Below are 27,943 nucleotides of genomic sequence, written 5' to 3'. Positions count from 1 at the left end.
GTGGTAAAAATGCCAGGGCCGATTTTTGGTCCCAGTCCGGCCCCGGGCAGATTTATTAAGCCCGGTGAAGCTATAAAGTGACCAGTGATAACGGAGCTTCCAGTCGCCACCCCCTCCCTGCCCCCACATGCTAGCAGCCTATTAATCAGGCTGTGGCGTGGCATAACGGATGCAGAACATATTCAGTCCATATAACATTGGACATGTATGTAAACCATTGGGTTGCTTATATCTCTGAATTTGCTCGTACATGAAGTGTTTTCAAATCTTTCCTTGACATGGCAAGCATGGAGTTAACTCCTTCTCTGAATGTATTAACTAGGACCTTGTGTGCTCTGGCCCGACCTCTCCCCATTCTCATTTCAGCCACTTTGGGAACAAGATTGGTTGTAGAGAATCTAATCTGCAGACTAATTGAAGGGGAGAGACACTTTCTGTCGGCTTTGGTTGTGAAGTGGGGAGTTGCTCTCATTGATCTTTTCTCTTTTTGTACAGCATCAGTGGCCAGATAAATTGTCAATAGGTATTCTGTTATCCTTAATGAGTTATTATAAATAAAATAATAATAAATTATAATACATTTAGATGTTCCACCCAGGACATAAATTCAGGACATGTAATACTTGCGGCACAGACATACATCTAGGTATGTATACAATAGACATGCGGCATAGCTTCAGTATCGCTTCATTGCTCACCTCACCAGTAAAAAAAATGAGTCATGTATCAGATCACACCCGACGAGAGGAGTGTTCTCGAGCGTGCTGTATGCTCCGTAGTATTAGCTGCAGGCATGTCGCTGGCGCAGAGCTAAAGGCAATACATTATTTAGGGGTCAATGGGGCAGATGTATTAAGCCTTAACAAGAGATAAATGCCAGGGTGATAAAGAGAGATAAACGTCCAGCCAATCACCTGCTGATGTTTATCTCTCCTTATCACTGTTGCATTTATCTCTTGTTAAGGCTTAATACATCTACCCCATTATATGGAGTGATATGAACCACAATTAGAGTGTTTTGGCTGATATTTCATTTGACTTTCAATTTAAGAAGAGCTTAACACCGAATAAAGCAGATAACTACAGTGGCAACTTTCTTTGGAATAGAGTCAATATAACAAGTGGTGAAATCAGAGGGAGACAGAACTCTGGGAGGCAATGGAGTCATCTGCCACCGGGCTCCTGCTCCCAAGGGGGCACCACTTCTCCCCTGTGAGTTTAAATTCACTAATTGAAAGCCATTAATATAGTATCTGTGGCTGAGTTCTGAAATGTGTGTTCTCTCTCTCTCTCTCTCTCTCTAGTTATATATTTCATAAGAGACATTTTCTATCTATTTTATATAAGATTGTGTGTGTGTTTGTGTATATGGGGGGGGGGTTACCAATATACATCTTGCCTCCGGGCAACTGGGGGAACTTACACCACTGGATGAAAAGATTAGTCTGATTTTAGATGTACCTGTCAATCGGTACCACCAAAGCCAGGGACATATTACTATCACCCTCCACAGCATCAGGCTGCCGGTGACATTGATGAAACCCTCTATATAAGTGTAAATACTGAACATTAATTACCACTGATCACATGCTCATCTTGTTCAATAAACCTCTAAGGACCAAATTCAAAAAGACTCGGCTTTTCTGTGACTAGCATCAACAAGTTTTTGTATTCATTTAGGAGTTTGTGCTCATTTAAGGTCCCCATACACTAGTCCGACTTGTACTGAGGACAGGTTTGACCCCATTTCCCCTGAGCTCCCCCAGCAGACCACACTGACGATTTGGCAATTGATGTGCCATTTTTTACATGGGATAAATCGCAGCGGCGGTTCCTGGGCAACGGCGGCAAAGCGGGCAGCCGCCTGGAACCCCGAGGCTGGGGTTGGATCGGTTAAATAAAAATAAATTATATATATATATATATATATATAAAAGGATATGCAAGACGGCACTCAGTTATTAATGTAGAAATGTTGTTGGGGGTGCAACAAGATGAAAACTGGAGAGGCATCCAGTTGAAACGGCTGTTGGGTCAGCCTGCTTGTATCACATCATGCTGTAACTGCTAATACAATTCTTTATACTTCAAACTGTGAGTGCTGGTCCATTCCTTTCCTTCTAGGAGGCTGGGTAAGTGCTATATATATATATATATATATATATATATATATATATATATATATATATATAATGTAAAGAAAGCGATGTCACTCCAGGTCTTTTTCAAAAACAAAAGCGTTTACTGATGCCTACGGCGTTTCGGGCCTAGCCCGTCTTCAGGACATAATCAGTTAACATTTACAATGTGTGACATATTTATACATAAGTGCAACTTACCCATCCCGGTGCTGTCTGCTCTCACATCCGCCCACCGGCGTGCTCTCCGTCTCCCTTCCGGATCCTCCCACCGGAGGTGACGCGGCGCCGTCCGGGGTCACGATGTTTTGACTGACAACACTGCAAGGCAAAAACGTGTATACATAACATTTATTAAGAAATCTCCGCACATTAACATTTGTATATCAAGACAATATGTTTTGCATGTTAGGATGATTATTATTATAAAAACGTGATTTCGTGCTTATTTCTTATATGTATCTGGCCTGCTCGGCCACCTAGTGATCACTGGATAGAAACTAGCCGAGCAGGCCAGATACATATAAGAAATAAGCAGTAAGAAACCTCCAGGTTTTTTTAAAGCGGCAATCATTTACACTGCAAAATCAAACTGGTTTACCAGTGTACATGATTGCCGCTTTAAAAAAACTGGAGATTCCTTTCCAAATCTCTCACTTTCTGAATCTCTCATCCTATTAAATCTCACCCATTGGGCGAGATTTATTGTGTTGACCGTTTTTCCGAAAATGCGATTTTTGCTCAAATCGCCCTGTATCGCCGTTTTTTAAAATCACATTTTTTTCCAGAAATCGCATTTTTAATGAGGTGTGTATTCCGGCATGAAAAGTGTGAGAAAGTGCGATGTAGGGCGATTTTCGGGATGAAAAGTGCGATTTTTTTTAGTCATGAAAAGGTGCGATTTTGTTAAAATGTGCGATTTTGTGATAAAAAAAAAAAAAAAATTGGCGTGAGGTCCCCCCTCCTGTAGATAACCAGCCCCGGGCTCATTGAGCGGGACCTGGTTCTAAAAATACAGGGGACAAAAAGCGTAGGGGTCCCCCGTATTTCTGAAACCAGCCCCGGACTCTTGGACCGGTCCTGGTTCCAAAAATACGGGGGACAAAAAATCTGGGGGTCCCCCGTATTTTGAAACCAGCACCGGGCTCCAACAGCCCGCAGTGTCATGCCACAGCCGGGGACACTTTTTACACAAGGTCCCCCGGCCGTACCATGAGCACCGATGTCTGGTCAGCCTTGGACGGGATACCTGGAGGAGTGGGGACCCCCCCAATAAAGCCCCCCCCCCAGGCTTCACCCGTCCAGGGCTGAAGCCCGGGGCTGTCACCGGCATCCCTGGCCATTGGACGCCGGCCTGATATGGTTAAATTCTCATTCCTAACATTGCTTAATACAGGAGAACTACAAGTGCCAGCAGACCTCCCCCACAGGCTGGGACTTGGAGAACCACAAGTCCCAGCATGCGGGGCATTAATGGGCCCGCTGGGACTTGAAGTCCACCTGTAAAAAGAATGTTAAAAGAAAACACACACACAGAAAAGTAAAACTTTATTACACACACATCCACACACACCTCACTTTTACACCGCTATACATACCGATCCAGGATCCAGCGCTGGTCTCTCTGCAGCAGAGCTGGACAGCCCGCACTGACAGCGGGCTGAACCGGCTTCCTCCGATGCAGCTAACAGCTTCTGTCGCTCTGTCCCAGCGCGACACAGCGCGACACTACCCATGTCCCAGCGCGACACTACCCATTAAGTAGTCGATTTGGGAAAAAAATGAAAAAACGGCCGTTTTTGCGATAAAAATCGCCAAAAACCCAACATCGATCTCTAATAAATGTCACACAATGTCTTGATATACAAATGTTGATGTGTGGAGATTTCTTAATAAATGTTATGTATACACGTTTTTGCCTTGCAGTGTTGTCAGTCAAAACATCGTGACCCCGGACGGCGCCGCGTCACCTCCGGTGGGAGGATCCGGAAGGGAGACGGAGAGCACGCCGGTGGGCGGATGTGAGAGCAGACAGCACCGGGATGGGTAAGTTGCACTTATGTATAAATATGTCACACATTGTAAATGTTAACTGATTATGTCCTGAAGACGGGCTAGGCCCGAAACGCCGTAGGCATCAGTAAATGCTTTTGTTATTGAAAAAGACCTGGAGTGACATCGCTTTCTTTACATTATACTAGTGGAACTGTTTCCACCTCCGATGGGCACCCGGGCCAGCTGACTCCTTAAGAGCGAGAGGGGCAGTGTGCCGGACTTTACATGCAGTATATATATATATATATATATATATATATATATATATATATATACACACACACAAACAAACATAATACATATTTTTTTTTTATAAAAGCTTTTTTTTTAAATAAAAAATTGTATCAATAACGAATTGTGGATAAAAGAGGGTGTTTTTAAATCAATTTTTTAGAGACATTAAATAAATAAATAAAAATATTATTTTAAACAAATATCACAACTGTTTTGGATGCTGAGAAAACTTCATTGCATTTCGTTCTATGGTATTGCAAGTACGAATATATAAAAACACATTTCTTCTACCCTATTATACAGTCTTCCTACAAGCTAAGATTGGCAGCTAAATTCAATTTCACGTAATGATCCCAGCAATCAATATCTATCAACGGACCCTTTAGTACTCCAATGTGTAGAGAGCTTTTTGTCCTCCTCTTTGCACTATGTGAGAGGTGTCATTTTATTCACACAGGCCCTAATTAAGAGAGGGATGCCACTGTATGAGCTTAAAGGTCCATTCACGCAGGGTGAGTTTTCCCAGCATGTATGGACAGTGGAGATGGGCTAAATCGCTGGGCTGAAAATCATTCAGTGCATACACACTGAGCGATTTTTCCCTGTCTAAGCAATTTTTCCAGGGGTGGACAACTTTCCATAACAGGACACTATGGAATGTCACCCACCCCATTGCTCATCTCCTCACCACTCATCGCTGGGTCGTACATACTGTGCGGCTTTTGAGCTGAAAGCAGATCAAAGTACAAAACTGAGCTGCCCTCAGCTCAAAATCGCCCAGTGTGTGTATGGGCCTTTAGCGTCTATTGGTAACTGTTGGCGTATGTCAGTCAGCATGTGTTGGAGAGTGTAAAACCTAAGATGACCATTTTCTGCAAAACTGTACACAAGAGAACCCTTGATGGTTCTAGACAGTCCACCGTCGGTGCACCATCACGTTGGCATCTACTTGCATAACCCTATGGCAGGTGCAGTGTCTCCAGAATGAACATGGCCTCTGTGCAAATTGGCTATGTGCCTGAGGATGTAGGCCACTTCCACTGGCATGCCTATAACACACCCACATTGCAGATATTTTTTTCATTCACTTCACAGTCTCCAACAAGGAACGCCTATTGCTTTTTACTACACTATTTCTGATACTAGTGACCCTTTGTTAATACAGTCCGGTGAGCTCATGTGTGCTTTGTAGGGGTTTTCAGAAAAATGTGTGCATACACAATAGCAATAAATTGCTCAACTACACAAACTCTCTTCCTGAAGATGTGGTGTCAGCGGACACTATAAATACGTTTAAAATAAGGTCGGATAAACATTTATTGGTTAAAAACATCCACGGGTACGAATAAGTAACATAATCTGTCTTTAAAATATTGTAACATACTATACAACAAGGGATAAACTACTATAAACATAGGTTGAACTAGATGGACGCAAGTCTTTATTCAGCCTCACCTACTATGTAACTATGGAGGTTATTCTGGTTGGTGGGTATATTTCCGAAATCTTTTGGAGCGGTCCGCACGCCACGCTGTGCGGACATCATCCGAAGAAACGCCCACCGGACTCACACTAGAAGAACAGGGTGTGTTTACGGACGACATCCAAACCTTGCGTGTGCGGTGGACACACACATATTCTGCACGGTCTTACAGCGTTTGCACGGTCTTACCGCGTCAGAACGGACGGGAACCTGCCCGTACGCACCGATGCGGTGTATATTCGCAAAACTCACCACTCTTATCTGAACTCCGAAATCGGTCACATAACACACTTATGCAATTAGGTAACCTCATTAAAAAGTGTTTGTTTGGAATTGGAATCAATTAAATCCTAATAGATACTTAAACACATTACTTCCACATTCATTACAGACATTAACCCTTACATCATGTGAAGTGCTTAACAACAGGTATAAACATAATGTGTATATTTTGTTGTTTGGATAATGTTAATTGCTCTACAATTATAGTACATTTGTGTATTGCAAGGATCTACACACTACAATAACATACATCTATATATAGTATGTACCTTTTGCTACTTACAAATATAAAAAAAAATTACACATATACTGTTTAATGTTAAAAAAACACACAGACAACTTCTAACTGTGAACAACTATTTATTATTTACATTAAATTTAGAAAACTCAAAAATAATAAAATAAAACTTTAGAGCAGGAGATCTGTTAAGTCCTGCAGGTCTGCAAGGACGAGGTGTAGGTGGTTCCTCAATCGCAGGAGGGCCCCACGGACACCCTCATCTGCTTGGGTAGGCTCATCTGTGGGTATGTTAAAAGGGTGTAAAATTAGTAATGATAATCATGAATACATTTAACATAGTCATACATAAATCTAAGAAATGCAAGGTGACATGCGTGTGTATATATATATATATATATATATATATATATATATATATATATATATATGTATATAGAGACATATATAAATATATATGACACATACATACTAAATGGAAAGCCTGTTTTTGTCCCTCTACCCTTTACTCTGTAGAACACCTCACAGTCATAGTGCTCCTTCTGAATCCAAACCCACCCATGACTAAGCTATGAGAAGCATGTAATGAGCTCCACCAATAACAACTCATCAAAAAGTGCTCAGTGTCTGTTCTCTGATGCAACGTGGCATGGGACTTAGTCAACTCTCAGGAATGCACAGTACATTTGTGCAATCATGCATGGCTTGGCTGCTGATGGTCTGCTCCATAAATCATTGTCATAATGCCAGGTAGGTGAAGCTGCAGCACTAACCCACTCCCATGCACAAAATCATTATTAAGACAAAATCAACCAACAATTATGTTTGCAAAAATACATGCAAACCACAGGGGGTGGCTAGCTAGAGGAGAGCCCAGGGGCACTGACCACTTGTGACTCCATTCTAAGCCACGCCTGTCCATACTCCATTTATGCCATACTTAATCTAGTTTAGAAATATCAATCAACTGTAAACTCTATTCACCTATATGAGGCTACAGATTGTACGCTTGCAGCAGGGACATGTAACCCTTAGATGAGCACGTCATCCCTTTAATCCAGGATACAGATTAAGTACACAGGTTCAGTGGCAGTTAAAATCGAGCTGAAAGCCATCCCCAGAACCTGTGTAATTAACATGAGTCCAGGATGAAAGGGATGGCTTTGACACCCTATCTAACCCCTAAGTGTGTCTGTTGGTACCCAGTTTGTTTTATGACTTTATACTACAGGTTGAGTATCCCGTATCCAAAATGCTCGGGACCAGGAGAATTTTGGATAATGGATTATTCCGTATTTCGGAATATTTTAATATTTCAATGATGTATTTTGAAGTATCTTGCATGTATGATGTATAAACACATAAAATACACACAAATATATTTTATTACCACATAAAATACACACAAATATATTTTATTTGTTCAAAAAACAAGGTTTCAAAACATGAAACAAAATTTGTGTACTATCTCAGATATTGAATTTGAATGCCAAGCAATCATTTTCTTGCACATATATACTGCCAGTTACATATCATGTCACCAGTAGTGCTGTTACAAATGTCCCCAGTGAGTTTTTAGCAAAAAAAATATTTTTTTTTTTACTTTCTGGAATGTATGGTTTTCGGAATAATTCGGATAACGGATACTCGGATACGGGATACTCAACCTGTATTGTAAAACACAATTGAATCACCAGTGCTACATAACAAATAGTAGTCGAAAAAATGAATAATGATTCATTATGTATACATACCACTTTCTGGCGCCTGCACCACCTCACAGGCCTCCTCCTCATCCGGCTCCACCTCCTCCTCTTCATCCCTGGCCTCCTCCACTGCCACCACCTCCTCCTCCACTTCCTCCACTTCCTCCGCCACCTCCACTTCCTCCCCTTCCTCTGGCACCTCCTCCGCCTCCACTTCCTCTGGCACCACCTCCGCCTCCACTTCCTCCGGCACCACCTCCTCCACCATCTCCTCCGTCACCTCCTCCTGGGCCTGCCCCGCCTCTGCTTTCTCCCGGGCCTGTCGTGCTCGATCCCGTGCTGTGTTGGAGAAAAGAAACATTAGTGCCAATTAGGGGTCATTGGGGCATTGTATTAAGCCTTAACAAGCAATAAATGCAAAGGTGATAAGTAGAGATAAATGTCCAGCCAATCAGCTCCTTACTGGCTTTTATCAAACACAGCCTGTAACATGGCAGTTATGATGTGACATCTGGGCCATTGTATGCATCACAAACAATAATCCTATACAATTACATATTATATCCACATGACTGGATGTCAAACAGGAAGTAGCACACATATAGTGTATGGCATGTTTAACTCATGATCAGCCAGTTTACCTTATTGGCTTAAAAAAGTTCATGTAAGCAATCATGTAAAAATGACCATTTATTGTGTAAACACTCACATTGAGCAATTCTGGTCCTGATTTGCTGGAGCAAATCTGGCTGTCGCCTCCTGAGGTCTGACCATCGCCGCTGCAGCTGGGCGATGGTCCTCCGCACCTGGATGCGTGCGTATATACGGCGCCGGGCAGCTGCATAAGCATGGCGCTTTTGGCGGTTCGTAATAAAAGGCCCCGCACGGCCCAGCCTACTCTCCATTACGGGGACCAGTGCCCTGAGCTCAGCTGGAGAGAATGGGGCTGCTCTCCCATAGGCCACCATCTTATCAATGGCGCAATACAAGCAATCATGTCCTGTAATTGGTTGTTCACAGTGATATTTGGTAATAACTTTATTGTTCATTTTTACATTAACAGCGTGTATGCACCACAACAAACGGCTAAAACATTGCATCGCAAAACAACACTTGCTGTAGGTTGGCATTCGCTTGAGCTGACCTTGGCATTACTTAGTATATACAAAACAGACAGGGTAAAAGAAGTTGGGAAACCATTATACTCACCAAACATGGCCTAGCATTATACCTAGCATCAAGCCAGTATTGAGAGACCTATCACATGTGATTTGGATGCAAGCACTGATTACTATTGCCTGAGTTGTGGAGTGGATTAACATATGGAATGGGTTAGTGTCATTTGTTGTACATACCAAACAAGTGCACAGTACAAATGAACATTCACATATAGATTTTATGTCTGGCCAAAGTTGTAGGTGTTTATTGTTGTTCAAATTTGCCAATAAGTACAAAATACGACTTAGAAAGTATGCCTGGTTTTGAAATTTTGTTTGTCCGCTGGTATGGGCGTGGCCTAAGTGCTGCACGGTGTACGCGGCCAAACGGAACGCTGCCGTATGGAACGCTGCCGCAAAGAACGCAGGGTGTGGCTGATGTACGCCAATGACAGAAATAGTATATAAAGGTGTGCTAGAAAAACAAAATGTTGTTGCAAACATGGTTGGTTCTCATTCTGAGGGAGACCAAGAGTACCAGGAACTCATGGCTCGCCTGGACTCCAGCACCTCCTATGTGCCCCTCACCACAGACCAGCCATTGGGAGGTGAGCAGGCAGCTGGCCCAGCAACATCAGGCCAATCTACAGATGCCCAATCTGCAGCTGGGCCATCTTCTGCCTCAGCAGAATCATTGGGAACACAGCAGGTGGCTTCCCAACAGAGTAGCCTGGCCAGCACTTCAAGTACAGCGAATGGTGGCCGTGGGCGTGTCCGAAAGAGGCCAACAGAGGAACCAAGCAGCAGGAACATGGCATTCGAACCGCAGGAGCTTGCCATACTGGTACCCCGTGCACGGGATTGGATAGAGTGTCCACAGGACAGGTTGACACACAAGGAGATGGAAGATTTGGGAGGACATAACTGTGGAGATTAATGCGGTAGCTCCACAAGTTCGTGAGACGGAGCACGTCAAAAAGAGGCAAGTTCATGTGTGTTACATTTGAGCAGAACAAGACCAGTAATGTTTTTATTAGATGTTAGATGGAGTTGGTAAATGGTCGGTCACGTTGCTAGGAGCTTAGTCGATAGTTATTGTAGGGTGAGTGTGAATGTATCTTCTAAGGGTTGGTTTTATAGTTTAACATAATGTAAATTATGTGGAATGAAGCACATGTTGTAATCTGTAGCAGATTGCAATGGCTGCTACAGCAAACATCAGGAGTGACATGTAGTAATATGTAAACTTTGGTTGCAGGTGGCACTACTTCAAAACCAACCTCAAGAAGAAACTGACCAAACAGTGGGAACACAGCCAAACCTCTGGGGCTGGCCCCATGCCAGGCCGCCTGAAGCTCACCCCCCTGAAGGAGATGGCTGAGTGCTGTATAGCAATTGAGGAGGTCCGGGGGGTGAGCACCATGGATAGTGAGGCCCCAGTGGACGTTTTGGTTTCTGTTTTAGAAGGTAATTTGTTTGCATGGCATAAGTGGTTTGTACTATTTTTCCAGGAATGTGTTGTAATTGTACGTTTCTCTTTCTTTCAGCAGCATCCCCACCGTTTGGTCGAGAATCTCTTGAGGAGCCGGAGGAGTCAGTGCCACCTGCCACCAGTGGCAGCCATGTGCAGCAGCAGCAGCCAACGGCCACACCGGATTTTGACAGGTGGGTGCAGATGCTTGGACAGATTCACCAGCAGGGAGAGTTAGCATCAGAGCGGCTGCGTAGGACCGAGGATGTCATGCAGGGTATTGTCAGCACCCGGCAGGCAATAGCTGACACCCAGCAGGCCATGGCTGGCACCCAGCAGTCCATAGTTGCCAGCCTGCAGGTGCTGGCAGATCAAGCCCTGGGCCAAAATGACCTCCTCCTCCTCCACCATAATGAGCTTATGGTGGAGCTAGTTACCACCAATAGGGCCCTATTGTCAGTCGTTTCTGGTGCATTTCCAACACCAGCACTCCCTGCTGGCAGAGGGGGAACACCATCCCCCCCTTCAACAGCATCTGCTCCACCTGCCCCACCATCCCAACGCGGCCATGGCCGAGGAGCTGCTGCACGTGGCAAGAGCCCTACCACGGCCAAAAAGTGCCGCAAATGAACTTGTGTCCGCATTAATCTCCACCCTTATGTCTTCCCAAATCTTTCATTTAGCTGTGTGTGTCAGCTTCCTGTGTCCAATCCCGTGCACAGGGTACCCACATTTGCCCTCGGTTCGAATGTCTTGTTTGGTTCCCCTGTTGCCCTCTTTCGGCTACCATTACCGTCTGCTGTACTTGAAGTGTTGGTGCTATACTTTTGTTGTGAAGCCATCTGATGTGTTTCTAATGATACTGCTGTGGTTATGTATGCAAACAATACAATGTTTTAGTTTTTAATTTCGTTACAAAATTCCTGTTATGGTAACTTTAATTTTTGGCATGTGCCAAAAAACATGCTTTTAAAATGTTATGTGTTAAATCTTCCTGGAATAAATTTTTTGTTTTATCCCCAAATGTGTGGTGTTATTGGTGAATGAAAAAGTGACATATATATTTACATTAGTGATAGGAAGTTCTGTCCATTGCTTGCAGTGTAAATGTGTGTAACAAATGCAGCCGTGCTTTGAGCATATATTTGTGTGTTTAGTAATGGTCCATTTAAGCTGCAATGGTTCCAATTGAAGCAATGACAAGAGTGTAATTAATGAGTAATGAGTAAAGGAGTGGATTGTATTGTGTTCAGCTGACATTGGTTCAGGTGCGCCCATACTGATTGGGCGTTCCGAATGCCTAGCGCATGACCGAGTGGTGTCCGCAAAGCAATACTTGCTTATGAAGACCGCATATTTCCTGCCTTTTTGTTCGTGTGCAGTCGATGTGCTGTCCGAATGCATGCCTACCAGAATTAGTGCACTCCCTCGTGTACGCCCATGTTTACGCCCAGTTTAGCGCACTTTGAAACTACGCCCCTGTGTAGTTTAGAATGACGCCTATATTACGCCCATATTTCACAAGTGAATGCGGTGCTCATTTCTGTACGGTATTAGTGAGAATGAGTACGGAGACCTTGCGTGGCACATGCGCATAGCGTTGCCCACGCATGCGCAGACGACTAAAAAACGCCATCCAAAAGAATTCGGAAAATTACGCATCGACCAGAATAAGGCCCTATGTAACAAACATTGCCATTTCATTTAGATAACATTCACCTCTGCATTAGGCCCACAGTATATATACCACAGTATAAATATTACAGGTTGACTAGCCATTATCCGGATATCCAAAAACCAAATTGTTTCAAAAACCATAAGTTTTTGAAAAATCCCATTTTTTTTCGTATTTTCCCCGTACACCTAGATTATTTGTCATTACGGGCAGAGGCGTAACTAGAACTTTGTGGGCCCCATAGCAAAATGTGTAATGGGGCCCCCCTGGCAATGCCCATTACACAATGTGCGACAAACCACAAGGCCCCTTAAACACCGTAATACCCTAACACAATATGTGACACACCGCAAGGCCCCATACACATTGTGACACACCGCAAGGCCCCATACACATTGTGACACCGCAAGGCCCCATACACATTATGCGACACACCGCAAGGCCCCATACACATTATGCGACAAACCGTAAGGCCCCATACACATTATGCGACACATCGTAATGGGATGCAGTTTAAATCCCGACGGTCGGGATCCCAGCGTTCAAAATCCCGACGCCGGAATCCCGAATGCCGAAATCCCGACACTTTCTCCCCCTCGGAAGGAGAATAAATTAGTGTGCCGAGCGTAGCGAGGCACCGGGCCCGCTGCGTGGCGAGTGCAGCGAGCCCGCAAGGGGGGGCGATCCACGTCCATATTGCCCATTACACAATATACCAAACACCGTAATGCCCATTACACATTATGCCACACACTGTACTTCCCATTATATATAATAGCACACACCGTACTGCCTATTACATATTACGCCACATAAGTGCCACTTACCTACATGCTCGTTGCTATGGGCTACTTGCTCGATGCCAAGGGTTTCATGCTCTGACTGGCAGAGTAGGAGGGCCCTGCTAGGGCCAGGCAGCAGGGGCCAGTGGGGCAACGTAAGGCTCATCAGAGACAGCCACAGGCCGCAAGGGGGTGGGGCCAAAAACACATGACTGGAGCCTGTCCAGGCCCTGCTAGAGTAGCCTGACCCCCGTGCAGCAGCAGGGACCAGGGTTGCAAGGGCTCCTCACAGCCACACGGTAACGGCAACTGAGCTGAGGCACTGGGACTTGCTGGCTGGAGACAGTGACAGAAACGCTGTGTGTGTGCAGCCCCAGCATCCGCAACCTTCTGCACATGCGCCGCCAGCCTGGCCTTTTACGCACAGGCTGATTCACAGATCCTGAGTGCGTACCCACACAACGCTCTCTGCCGCGTCTCAGCAGCAGCACTGAGCCACACATCAACTGTGAGCGGCCGCGCCAGCACCGCCGCCGCATCGGACAGTGAGGACGGAGACAGAATCTGGCAGTGGCACTGTGCCTCCTACCATGCCCACGCTCAGACGCTCCCGGGTTCTCACCAGTGGCGTAATTTTGTCCATGTCGCTCGGAGGCAAGAAAAAAGTTGGTGCCCCCCCTAGATAGATAGCTAGAGACAGAGGTGAAACTAGAGAGTTGTGGGCCCAGGTACAAAAATATGCTTCCTCCCCATTCTGAAAATGAGAACAGTGTGCGCCAAAGGAGGGCTGAAGGTGGTGTGTGTGTGTATGGTTAGGGTTATAGTCTGCGGGGTGTGTGTGTGTGTGTGTGTATGGTTAGGGTTATAGGCTGCAGTGTGTGTGGTTAGGGTTATAGGCTGCGTGGTGTGTGTGTGTGTGTGTGTATGGTTAGGATTATACGGGGTGTGTGTGTGTGGTTAGGATTATAGGCTGCGGTTTGTGTCTGTGGTTAGGGTTATAGGCTGCGTGGTGTGTGTGTGTGGTTAGGGTTATAGGCTGCAGGGTGTGTGTGTGTGGTTAGGGTTAGGGTTATAGGCTGCGGGGTGTGTGTGTATAGTTAGGGTCAGGCTACAGGGGGGTGTAAAATTAAGGTTAGGCTATTGGGGTGTATGGTTACAGTTAGGCTGAGGGGAGGGGGTGTATAGTTAGGTTGCGGGGGTATATAGTTTGGCTGTGGGGGTGGGGGGGGTTGAATAGATAGTTAGGCTGCTGGGGGTGGGGGGTGTATAGGTGGGGTGGGGGTGTATAGATAGGCTGTGGGGTGTATAGGTAGGCTGTGGGGGTGTACAGTTAGGCTGCAGGATTGGGGGGTGTATAGTTTAGACTGCGAGGGAGGAGGGTTTATAGAGTTGTTAGGCTGCATTAGAGAAGGTAACTAGAGAGTTAGGCATCTGAGCTGTACTCACAGTGCCAGGGGCGGAGGTCTACGGTCCATGCGGCAGAACTAGTGTCCTCAGGGAGGTAGAAACAGCTTCCTCAGCTGTAGGCCATCTTGCAGGACAGGCGCGCCGCTGGTGATAATAGCCCATAAAACAGGCCGCTGGCACTGCTGGGTCTAGGCGACACTAAGCCACACCCCCCTCAGCTGGGACCGGCACCGCTACTCTCCCCCTCCGCTCCCTCCAGCAGCCTCAGGTGGCTTTTGACTAGCGGCAGTGTGGGAAAGCCGCGGAAGTGAGGTACTGCGCACCTGGACGATGACTGCCTCCTTCTCCCCGTACAGCTCACGGGCCGGCAAGTGCCTGCGGATTCCCTGTCAGCTTCTGCGCCTCAGCCTCCAGGTCTCACTGAGTAGACGGGTCACGGGCTGTCACCGGAAGAAAGAGGGGGGGGGGGGGGAGCCGGCTGCTTTCAGGCACTTGACTAGCTGCGGTAACCCCCACCCTTGCAGCAAATCTCGTCCTGTGTGGTTAGGTCAGGTGTGGTGAGGCTCAGTGGCTCCTACTGCACGGCGCTGCTTCCCTCCGCCCGGCTACTGTACTTCTCCACGGCTGAGGCACGCTAAAGCAGACGGCCGCGGTGGCTCTATGCTAACAGAATGAAACTACTGAGGGTGCAGGGGACTGCTTGCTGTTCACGGGCCCCCCCAGCCGCCAGGCCCCGTAGCAGCTGCACCCCCTGCACCCTCGGTAGTTCCGCCACTGTATCCAGTGTCCAGTGTGACATATATCCTGTGTCCAGTGTGACGACATATATCCTGTGTCCAGTGTGACGACATATATCCAGTGTCCAGTGTGACATGTAACCATTGTGTGACGGCATATATCCAGTGTCCAGCGTGACATATATCCATTGTCCAGTGTGACGACATATATCCTGTGTCCAGTGTGACGACATATATCCATTGTCCAGTGTGACGACATATATCCTGTGTCCAGTGTGACATGTAAGTTGTGAAGTGGTGAGGGAGGTAAGGGAACACACGCCTAGCCAGTCATATCAAACGAATTAACCTTAGCGGTAAATTGGGTGACAGATGATAGACCTCACAACCTAGATAGGGGTCTATAAGGGTAGACTAGATAGGGATCTCCAAACCAGGGGTCCTAGAGAGGTGGAGGAACTCGGTTATCTGCCACCAATTACCCCCCTCCCCTCCACCCATTAGGTGATGGATAAGGAGGCAACTGGTAATGTTTCCAGAGTTCATCAACCTGATCACGACAGATTGGGGTCTTATTAAATTTTAAACTGATCAGAACAGATAAACACTTGCCACAGATTAGAAGTCAGTCTCTGCACAGACCGGCGGCTGCGCAGGAAACTCATACAGGGGAAATTGGGCCAACTACAGTAAATGAAAACAATTTTGTGAGCTGTTGAAGTGATCAAAATTGACTAGAAATGAGTGGAAACTAATGTTATTGAGGTTATTAACACTTTAGGGGCAAAAACAGGCCCAAATTCTGTTATTTTAGCAATTTTTAGCATTTTTCAAAAAAAAAATCCAGATCCAAAACCAAAACCCGCAAGGGTGGTTTTGCCAAAACCAATCCAAATCCAAAACACGAAGGAAGATCCAGATCCAAAACCAAAACCCGAAAAAGTGCCCGCCGCTCATCTCAACAGCTGGAGGGCCACAGTTTGGACATGCCTGGCTTCAGTGCTGGAAGAAATAATTAGGTTGACAATTGTACCGATAACTTTCCTGAGACTGAAATAAGAAAAACAGCGCTGTCATTTACTATGACTAACAGGGAGCGCCATCGCATATCACAACTTATATTACCGCCAGCAATCTGTTCCTTTCCGCCTCTGACATTTTTGATTTGGAGGATTCCTCCATTTTCTTTTTCAAGACTGCATCTTGAGTTTTTCCAATTCATTGTCTGATTTCGGGATGACAGATCGTACACCGAGCTTGTTCTTGGAGTCATGTTTTCTTTCTAAAAGAAAGAGTGCAGACACCATAAAGAGAGCAACTTAAAACACATTTCTCAGCAGGAAACATGTAACAATAATAAAAAAAACCAGTGCATTTGGTTCCAGCTACATATTACAGCCATAAACACAGAAAACTCCTCAAAACGACAGATGTACGTAGTAAACATGATTACGCTTAAAAGCGGAGAACGTCGCTTCTACTAGGGAACTATTACATTATTTAAGGAGCAAGAGTCTGAAATCACAGTAATAAATACATCCTTAGATTGTAATATAATAAAGTAGCAATCACTAAGCGAGATGTGGCCAGCATCACGGCGGTCTGAAGACAGGCAATGGAGCCTAGAAAGGATCAGTATGCTGACAGCGGAATACTGACAGCTGGAATCCTGGTTGGCTAGTATTCGCACAGGCTAGCGTACAGCCGCGAATTGGGGGAGGGGTGTAGAGATCAGTTCAGGATTAGGAGGCCGGGTATGCGGGTTAGGCACTAGCAAGACAAAAAGTTAAGATCAGTCTGCTGGGCAGAGGTCTGGAGTGTTATGGTTAGGCTGCTGCAAGGGAGGGGTAGGGTGAAAGGTAGGGGGGATAGGGTTCAATCCCTCATGGAGCCCATGTTTTTTTTTTTAATGCCAGCATTCCGACTGCCGTGATATTGTATGTATCGCCACTAAACAGATATACTAAAACCCATGTACACAATAAAAATTCACATTTATTGTTAACAGTAAATTTAATTATGTGAAACAACTGCTTTCAAAATCATACATTTTTGAGCATTGGCCATCCAGGGTTCATTAAGTTCAGGGGCACATTCATCGGAAAGAATACAGTGGCTCCAGACATTACTAGCAGAACCAGATAACTAATGTGACTAAAGCGGAGCATCTATCAGACCAACTTTCCTCCGACCGTCCAACTGAACGATATTGTTAGTGTTCCAATATGCCGTTTGCTCCCAAAGTGGCTGCTCTAACTAGTTGGGAAGATAGAACAGGTTTAATTTTCTCCAAATAGCAGTTCAGGTGTAGATTAAAGTTCCCCCCAACTGACCGATATGTAGGCGGACACTGATCAGCAGGAGAGGATCAGTGCTGCTGATGAGCACCTACAACAGCACCGTCTTCAATATCCCCTGCACCCGGCTTCCCCCCCTTCAACCATGGTGAGCACAGTAACCCCCACTTGGGATGTGCAGTCACCTGAGCTACCATAATTAATAATGAATGTATGGTTATTCAGTTGATAGTTAGCAGCACGCGTGATCTTGGGGTCTGCGACTGTATACTAACTCCACTTTGTTCATGGCACCCATAATTACAGTGTTTGTGAGCAATGACCACACTCAAACTGTGTATGAAACATAAGTGACACCACTGGTTGTTAGTGGTACCGCCCTGTACCCATAACTGCATGCTGTTCGAATCTACTTATTGTTCGCTGCATCTCGATTACGGGTCCACGGGCAATACTTACATCTGAAATTCTGTGTCTAATGGGGCCTAAACATGTAGCGATTTTGGGTAATTTTCGAAGCAATCCGTGTGTGGGGGCGATAGCGATATGTGTCCCAGAGCGGAGCTTTTACCCATCTAGATTTATACAGCATGCAGTATAAACCTAGTCAGATCGATCATGTTCTCACCGGAGAAAACTGGCCCTGACAGATCACGCAGCGCTGTGTCCGGAGCGATCTACATTGCTAATATCGCTGGCACACATCGCTCCGTGTGTAGGCCCCATAACACAAGCGATATTACTGATCATTAGCAGCACCCACAATTACAGGGACCCAGATTAATATCCACATCTGGACTGTGTATAGTATAGGCCCTGCCATTCATTAACGGCACCTGCTACTAGTGTGTCAGTGTGCCAGCGCTCGCCTGACACATGCAGAAGTTTTTTTATTTTAAATATTGGAAACATGCCGGAGTAAGCAGAACCTGTCCGCCTACTTCTGTGACATGACAAGTTGGAGAGAAGTTGGCTGGTTTGAGGAAAAGGTTCGCAGGTTGGCCGGTCTGATGAAAAAGTTGGTTAGGTGTGTGGTGTGGGGTGGTGTGTTGGTTGGACAGACAACAAGTTATGCTGGCCATACAACAGAAGTAGGCAAACAGGTTCTCCTACTCCTGCATGTTTTGAACATTTAAAACAATAAGACATTGACACGCAAACATACAAAGACACATGATGGACAGACAGATGCTGACAGGATGACAATAACATGCTGAAACACAGGTGCTGACAGACTTTGACACACTGGGGGGAGTGCTGCTACCGCTGATGATGGGTGGGTGCTGATTCCATTGATGATGGGGCACTAATGATGGTTAGATTGTGAAGGGGTGAAAGCGCATGGAGTGCTGCAAATTGGGTTGAGGAAGAAGTTTGCGGGTGCTACAATTGCTGGGGGTGGGGTCCAGCAATTTTGATTACAGGGTTGGAGGGGTGCGGTGATCCAGGCTGCCCCTCCTGCTGACAAGCAGCTCCCTGGAGGCTGTGACAGTGAAGTAGGCCGACACTGTTGGCTTGCGCTCACCAACTAACGGTTCAGTTGGGGAGTTAGCCAGACTGTTTGCCAGCATCTGGGAGAAAATGGCTGGTAATGGTTTGCTCTCACACACTGGACCGATTATTATTCAACTAGTTGCCAATGGACCTAAGATGAAGGCAGGTTATATGACATTAGCAGGGTATATGTGAAATTATATTGTATAAAGTGAGATGGTAGAGTGTGAGTATACTTTATATACAGTTTATCACCTCACTTATATGTGTATACATACACTCACACTGCTATCATTGCACTTATACCTGTATAATCTACACTATTCGGCTATTAACCCTTTGAGTGCAAACATCAGAGAGATGCTAAAAATACCAGCATCGCTCACATTTGTTATATAAATGTAAATGTAAAAAAAAAAAAAAAAAGGGATTATATTTACTATATATAAAAGGTAAACACTGTAGTAGGGTCTCATATGCAGATTATGTCATGATCAGTATGACATCACACACACTAACCACAGGATGTTTTGAGCTGTTGCCGTGGAATCCTCACTTCTCAGTACGAGTTGTTGGAAAGTGGATGCATTCCCTTTTTCAGAAAGAGAAAATATATAAAGAATATATTACAATGTCTGATTGGGAGGAGGAGCTTCCTCCCAATGTGATTCTCGTGAAAGAGGCCTGCGCTAAGAATCAGTTTATCAGCTGGACACGTGATCCTGTGAGACCAGCGAGGGTAACACCAGATTTGGGAGAGGAGCTTCCTCCCAATGTCATCTTAGTGAAAGAGGCCGTGGATAAAGTACCATTTGCCAAGTGGATACGTAACCACTCATGGATCCCACCAATAGAAACACCTGTAGTGGAGACCATTCCTGGCAGAGTGACAGTTGTGAAAGAGGCCAGCGCTGAAAAGCGATTCATCAACTGGACCCATGATCCTGTGATCCCATCAAAGAAAACACCTGATGTGGATGAGACAAGTCCTGGCCAAGTGATACTTGTGGAAGAGGCCAGCGATGAAAAGCGGTTCATCAACTGGACCCATGATCCTGTGATCCCATCAAAGAAAACACCTGATGTGGATGAGACAAGTCCTGGCCAAGTGATACTTGTGGAAGAGGCCGTGGCTAAAATACCATTTGCCAAGTGGATACGTTACCACTCATGGGTCCCACCAATAGAAACACCTCGCGTGGAGACCATTCCTGGGCAAGTGATACTTGTGAAAGAGGCCTGCGCTGAAAAGCGGTTCATCAACTGGACCCATGATCCTGTCATCCCATCAAAGAAAACACCTGATGTGGATGAGACAAGTCCTGGCCAAGTGATACTTGTGGAAAAGACCTGTGCTGAAAAGAGGTTCATCAACTGCACATGTGATCTTGTAATCCCACAGATGGTACCATCATCAGTTGAGACGGCCTTAACCCCTAATATAATACCTGAGCCAGTAACAGCCATCAGTGTAACATCTGATAAAGCTGCCAAGCCAGGGAAAGGAAAGTGCAGAAAGCGGATACTCAGGTGTCTGCGGTACATCTTCTGCTGCCGTCCAATTATAACTGAGGACTAATGAACTCTGCTCGCCGCTCCTGACCGGCCCCTCTGTGACCCTCTGTGTACCGACCCGGCTTGTTGTAATTGGATTCTGCTTCTGTCTCACCCTTGTCTGCCTGTTGCAGTGATACCTGCGTACCAGATCCCCCTATACTATAATCTTTTCCGATTGAAATGGACATTGGGCTGGTACCTATGATGTACATTGTACAATAAATGTTATCCCTTTTTACACCTTTATTTGCTTATCCATCCTATCAGTAAGCTAGGCGAGTGTGTGTGTGTCTGCAAACAGAGCAGGTTTAGCTGAAGAGGTAAAGTGACCCCTGCGTACCAGATGCCCGTGCTGGTAATATTCCCGATTGTATTGGACATTGGGCTCTTATCTATGCTGTATGATATAACACTACAACACACGGCACTAATTCAGCATTTCTGTTCAAAAAGATTTGTAAAAAGGAAAACTTTGCTATGTGTCAAGAGGAAATTGGAGGTGAGAGGAAATAATTACAGTGTCATAAACTGTTAGATTGGTAACAACAACAACAAAAAATTACTGTTGGTGCTAAAATGTTCACACTGATTCGGGGTCCCAGCAACCCACCTCATCCATAAATCTGACAAATTGTGCAGATTTATTCAGAACTTCCCATTCATCCTGCCTATCCCAATTTGCAGTCTGTAATTGTAATGGTCACAAAGGAATCCTGCACTCTTATTAGCTGAAACACTCACTACCCTGACCCAGGGAGCGCAAAACAAAATATATTATATATTAACAATTATGCACACAGAGGAATTGTGTGTATGGGGGAAATTAAAGCCCTGTACATACACATCGATTTGCTTTTGATTCGATGTTAGATTTGATTTTCTATTAGATCTGGCATTAGATCTTTCCATTCGATTTGGCATTAGATCTGTACTTTTGCATTAGATATCGAATTCGATATTCATTCATGGTACATTGAACACATTTGATTTACTAGATCGAATTCGATATTTCCTTGGCTAAACAGTAGATTTTTCTGTTCGATTTTGTGAAAACGGGAGCGCGAATCGAATGTAGATCGAAAGTGACACAAAAACCATTAGATTAGTTTAGGATTCGATTCGATTTTACTTCTATAAGCAAAATCGAATTGAAAATCGGTAAAAAAAATAAAAAAAAAATCGATGCATGTGTACAGGGCTTTACTAAGATGGGAGTTCAATTTCATATGGGATGTCACTATGGGTAAGTGTTAGAATCTACTAATTTAGCATCTTCTAGAAGATAATAGATAGTACCTGATATACTCCCACCTTAGTAAATTCCCGCAATGACTTATTTTGTGTGTTCATAAATGACCTTACATAGTTATATATAGGGGGCTATTCTGATTCAATCGGAAAGCCACAATCACTCTTAGATGGACAAAACCATGTGGACTGCAGGTGGGGCAGATGTAACATGTGCAGAGAGAGTTAGATTTGGGTGGGGGGGGGGGGGTGTACTTCAAACTGATATCTAATTGCAGTGTAAAAATGAAGCAGCCAGTGTTTACCCTGCACAGAAACAATAAAAAACCCAAATCTATCTCTCAGAATAACTCCCATAGTTACATAGTTGATGATAGTTACATAGTTGATGAGGTTGAAAAAAAAAGCCATTAAGTTCAACCTATATTGGATCTTGTTGCCCTTCTCTGAACCCTTACTAGTTCCAAGATTTGTTTTTCTTATGGAGTAAGTGTCCAGAACTGTACACTGTATTCTAGATGAGGCCCAACCAACAATTTAGGTAGTGACAAAATGACACTGTCTTCCCTAGCCTCTGTGCCCCATTTTATGCATGCTTATACTGTATTAGCCATTGCAGCTGCTGGTTGACATTGAGCAGTAAAGCTGTGTACACCCGGGTTATAATCGCTGAGCGACCATATTGGCAGCGATTGGAGTGTGCACCGGCAAAAAAAATCACCGGGTGCGCGCTCCCGTTTTTAGCCCCCTTATGATCTCTGGTTGCAGGCTTGCTCCTGCGACCAGCTGATTCCCTCTACGGCTCCCCCGGCAGAGGTTCCCTTTCATCAGCGACCATCTCTGGTCGCTGATGAAAAGGAGACACTGAGCAATATATTGCTCAGCAATATATCTGCCCTGTGAGTACACAGCTTCAGACTACTGACATTGACCACCCCCAAATCCTTCTCCATTAAAGATTTACCCCATTTAATTTGGAGATTGCATGCTTATTTTTAGTACATAGGTGCAGGCGTACTCCCTGAGCACAACCCCCCCCCCCCCCCCCCCCCCCCCAGAGAGAGAGGGAGGAGGAGAAAACGTAAAGTAGCAGCCACATCACATGAAGAGAATTTGGGGCTCACTATATCTAATCCCAAAATGTAGGCATTAAAACAAGCAATATCTTCTCTTCCCTATAAAGGCCCATACACACTTGAAGATTTTCATTTCAAAAGACTTTGCCAAAATCTTTGATAGATAAATCTTTCACCAAAGTAGTGCGTACACACTAGACTATTTTCCTCAAAGAGCAAGAGATTTTCAGGAGGCGAAAGACTTTGCTGAAAATCTTTCATATACAAGGCTATTTACATAATGGGCAGGGTTTGAATTCCAAGGGTGGGAGCAGGGGCCATTTTAATCAGTGCATTCCTGTTCTTGGTGCCTGATTCAGAACTGATTGCCGGGCTGCGTATATTCGGAGCCCAGCAATCGGGTAAACTCCACCCCGAGCCGCCCGGGTGATAGTGACAAATTGTCGGGTGACGGCAGCGTAAGGGTGGCGGTGATGGTGACGTATAGTGGGTGACAGCAGCGTGAGGGTGATGGGCAGTGGGTGATAGTGATGGATTGTGGGTGACGGCAGCGTAAGGGTGGCGGTGATGGTGACGTATAGTGGGTGACAGCAGCGTGAGGGTGATGGGCAGTGGGTGATAGTGACGGGTAGTAGGTGAATGCTGTTTATGTACGGAGTGTCACCTGGCGGTCCCGCAGTTGTAGAGTTGTACTGGCTCGGGGGGCACATGCCATCCTGCCACAGTCCGCCACTGGAACTTGGGCCCCTAGAATCAAGACGGCCCAGAATATATGCATTGCTGGCCTGTGCCAGCAATGTATATATTACTAGCTAATACGTAATCATTGGTGCCCAGTGGTAACAATAATATATACATTGCTGGTCTGTGCCAGCAATGTATATATTACTAGCTAATACCTAATCATTGGTGCCCAGTGGTACCAATAATATATACATTGCTGGTCTGTGCCAGCAATGTATATATTACTGGCTTATTAATTACATTGGTGCCCAGTGGTGCCAGTAATATATACATTGCTGGCATGTGCCAGCAATGTATATATTACTGCATTATAAACATTATTGGTGGCCAGTGGTGCCATCTATATACATTGCTGGCATGTGCCAGCAATGTATATTAATGGCTTGTTAATAACATTGGTGCCCAGTGGTGCCAGTAATATATACATTGCTGGCCTGTGCCAGCAATGTATATATTACTGCATTATAAATTTCATTGGTGGCCAGTGGTGCCAGGAATATATACATTGCTGGCATGTGCCAGCAATGTATATATTACTGCCTTTAAACATTGGTGGTCAGCGGCTGCGTGTGCATAAATAATGATACACGCACTGTGTGGAGCAGGGGGAAGATGCGGCCAGTGAGCCGGGGGCGGGGCATTCGGACGGGGGCGGGGCGCTCCGGCGTGCGTGTAGCCGGGAGGGGAGAGAAGTCTGTGCTGCAGGTCTGCAGCGTGTGCCGTCACTGCCGTGTGAGCCGGTCAGCGTGGGAGCGAGGAGGGGTGAGTATAAGCAGGGGGAGGGAGCGGGCGGTCAGCTGGGCTGAAAGTCTGTGATCTTTCAGCCCGGCTGCCGTACACATTTAGCGATGATGGCTAAAAAACCAGCCATCATCGCTAGATGTGCTGGTAAAACCAGCAGACTGCCCACCTCGGTAGCGATGATGCGGGAGCGCGCATCATCGCTAGTCGGGGATCTCTGGCCCATACACACTAGGCAATTTTGAGCTGAAAATCGGTCAAAACACCCGTTTTGACCGATTTTCAGCTCAAAATCGTCAAATGTGTATGGGCCTTAAGTGCACAGGAAAGTAGAACATACTGTTGCAATTTTTGAAAGCACATATTTTATTTGTACTACCAACTTTTCTATATAGTTTGATCAATATTTTGCTTTACAAAAGGTCCTGGTACCACATTTTAATTATTTTTTTTTAATTCAATGATTTCTGTAGAAATTTTTAGAATACAATAATCAAAAAACACGATATAGGCAAGGAGTGAAGCAGACATAAACACCAGGCCCGACACAGTTCCCGAAACGACAGACGTAGGGTACTTATACAGTAGAAAATAATCAAAATGTTGTTAACAATAAAATACCATACAGAGACAAAAATGTATTAAGTGTGAGCATTCCAAACAAAAGCTTTTCATTGCAGGATATGTGGACTACCATTACCCAAAGGTGCCATTTGGATTATAGATACTAGCGGATATATAACACACATAAATTTAAGGAAGTATATCACACTAAAATATAGCAAATACGAATAAAGAAATATAGACTATCAGCATAATACCCATTGGGAAAAAAAAAAAAGGAAGGAAAAAAAAGATTGTTGCAAAGTCAGGTGTCCGGTCAAACAGGGAAAATAAGAAATAAAAATTAACTAAACCCACCCATAAAACCCAAAACAAACCAACCCTATAACCCCCCCACCCTGTACAACCCACCCACAACTAAGGCGTACTTGGATCCCTTAACCATAACCCCTTTATTCTAAATTCTACTATTCTATGCAAACTCCCCCCTCCCCCTTTATTTACAGGATATTATAACAAAGATATATCAGGGGAAGTGGACTTGACCTTTATGTGTAGACAGATCAAAATAAAAAAAAACTCCCCCACCATCAAATTCAATGACAGTGCGTTCACCATACAGAATCAGTAATGCAGCATCACATAGTATACATTAAAAGTACCTATAACAGTAGTAAAATCAGGATGGATATATATGCATGGTATTGCATACGGTATTACTGAGGAAAAATAATAGTGCTGCTAAAGGAAAATGGGTAGAAACGGTGGAAGAGATCTCACAAAAAGCAATACAGCGTAAATGATCAATCCGGCCAGTCCTTAGGTCCATATAATATAGGAAAAATAGCAATAAGGTGTTTGTCTCCAGCGTCTCGGGGATAATCCAGGCAGCATTCTGGACATGCGAACATAGCTTCCCAGAGACTTGAAGCAACCATGGCAAGTTTTACAGCAGACAGGCCCATAAAGGTACGTATATCTGAGGCTGGTACAGGAGCAGTAGCGTTCACATATGTAGTGTATATAGGCAGGCTGCCCTCCACGACCTCTGCAGTCTCCGCACCATCAGGAGTACAGACAGGAGACAGGCCACCATAACAAACATCATCAAACTTGCTTAAAAGCCTGGTAGTAGAGACTTAGAATCGCCAAAATAATTATTTGAGTGGAGAGTTCCATGATCCTGTATAATGCTCAGTATATATAAATATTATTGTCTCTAATTCAATAAATCCTCAGCTGTAAAATAGCCGCACACAAGTGGAAGGGCGATGGCTAGCACGTCGCCAGCAGAGGCGTAACTACTACCTTCTGGGCCCCATAGCAAAATTTTGAAAGGGCCGCCCACCACAGAAGGAGAGGGTGACAGGTGTGTGTGTTTGGGGGGGGGGGGGGGGAGGGAGATAGAGAGAGATTATATGGAAGGGGCTGAGGTGTAAAGGGGGGGGGTTGTAGCAGAAGAGAGGGAGAAAAAGAGGAGAGACATGGTGGGGAGGGAGTAAATGAGAGGAGGTGGAGAGAGACAGACATAGAGACATAGACAGAGAGAGAGAGAGACAGACAGATAGAGAGGGATACATACAGAGAGAGAGACATACAGAGAGAGAGAGAGAGTGAGAGACATACAGAGAGAGAGAAAGACATACAGAGAGAGCGAGAGAGAGACAGGCAGAGAGAGAGAGAGACATACAGAGAGAGAGACAGACAGAGAGAGAGAGACAGAGAGTGAGACAGAGAGAGAGAGAGAGATACAGAGAGACAGAGAGAGAGACATACAGAGAGAGACAGACAGACAGAGAGAGACATACAGACAGAGAGACATACAGACAGACAGAGAGACAGAGAGAGACATACAGACAGAGAGACAGAGAGAGAGAGACGTACAGAGAGAGAGAGACATACAGAGAGAGACAGACAGACAGACAGACAGAGAGAGACATACAGACAGACAGAGAGAGACATACAGACAGAGAGAGAGACATACAGACAGAGACATACAGAGAGAGAGAGAGACACAGACAGAGAGAGACAGAGAGAGACAGACAGACATACAGAGAGAGAGAGAGAGACACACACACACAGTGTTTCTCCTATTCACATCCTCTCCCCTCCGACCCACAGTTAACCCTGTCCCCCCTTACCAATATAATTCATGCTGTCAGTGCCGAGTCTTCCTGCACTGACAGCTCCGTGTCTCCTGTTTCCCAGGGCCAGGCAAGCAGCACAGCGTGTGTCACGCCGGGGCTGGTCACTAGATAGTGACGTCAGTCTCCGGCAGCATCAAAGAAGGGAGAGGGGGGAAGGCTGCAACAGCCGGACCACCACATTCCCCTTCATATGTAGCGCATCGTTGCTAGCGGGGGAGGGGGCAGAGGCACCACTGACACTCCCAAGCGAGCGGCACTAATAAGGAAAAAGGGTGCAGGGGATGCCTGCTGTGCTATGGGGCCCCCCAAGGGCCCGGGCCCCATAGCAGCTGCATCCCCTGCACCCTCCATAGTTACGCCACTGATTACGGGATACGTTCGATAGTTTGAAAGTCAACATACATTAGGTAAGCATTAGGTCGAGCATCTCGACCACTCCGCTCTGCACAAGATTTGCGTCTCTCATCTGAGCAGATCACTAGCTCCCATTCACTATTACAGGACTTTCATCGGGCTGCTCCCATCCTATGGAATGCCCTTCCATGCACAATTAGACTCTCCGCCAGTGGCAGATTAAGCCTTCGGGGGGCCCGGGGCACTTTAGACAGGGGGGCCCCCTTGCACTTGTCATTACTGGCCGCAAACTGCATGGGGAATATTACACTGTCAAAATACAGAGTAAAGGCAGTATAAACTTGGTCAATGGGTAA

At 45.3% G+C, this 27,943-nt stretch overlaps 1 protein-coding gene across 1 annotated transcript in view; it reads right to left on the bottom strand.

Moving 5' to 3' along the window:
- The window catches only part of LOC146059104 (uncharacterized), an 81,484-nt gene extending 54,183 nt beyond the window's left edge, over window positions 1–27,301 (bottom strand). The window contains exon 1 of the mRNA XM_083171226.1: window positions 27,228–27,301. The gene's annotated coding sequence lies outside the window, so the exon portion shown is untranslated. The remainder of the gene's footprint in view (window positions 1–27,227) is intronic.
- Window positions 27,302–27,943: the final 642 nt, after the last annotated feature.

Source organism: Crinia signifera, chromosome 2 (assembly GCF_055691185.1).
Source record: "Crinia signifera chromosome 2, ASM5569118v1, whole genome shotgun sequence".
Classification (NCBI taxonomy): Eukaryota; Metazoa; Chordata; class Amphibia; order Anura; family Myobatrachidae; genus Crinia; species Crinia signifera.
This window is presented reverse-complemented; position numbering and strand designations above follow the sequence as displayed.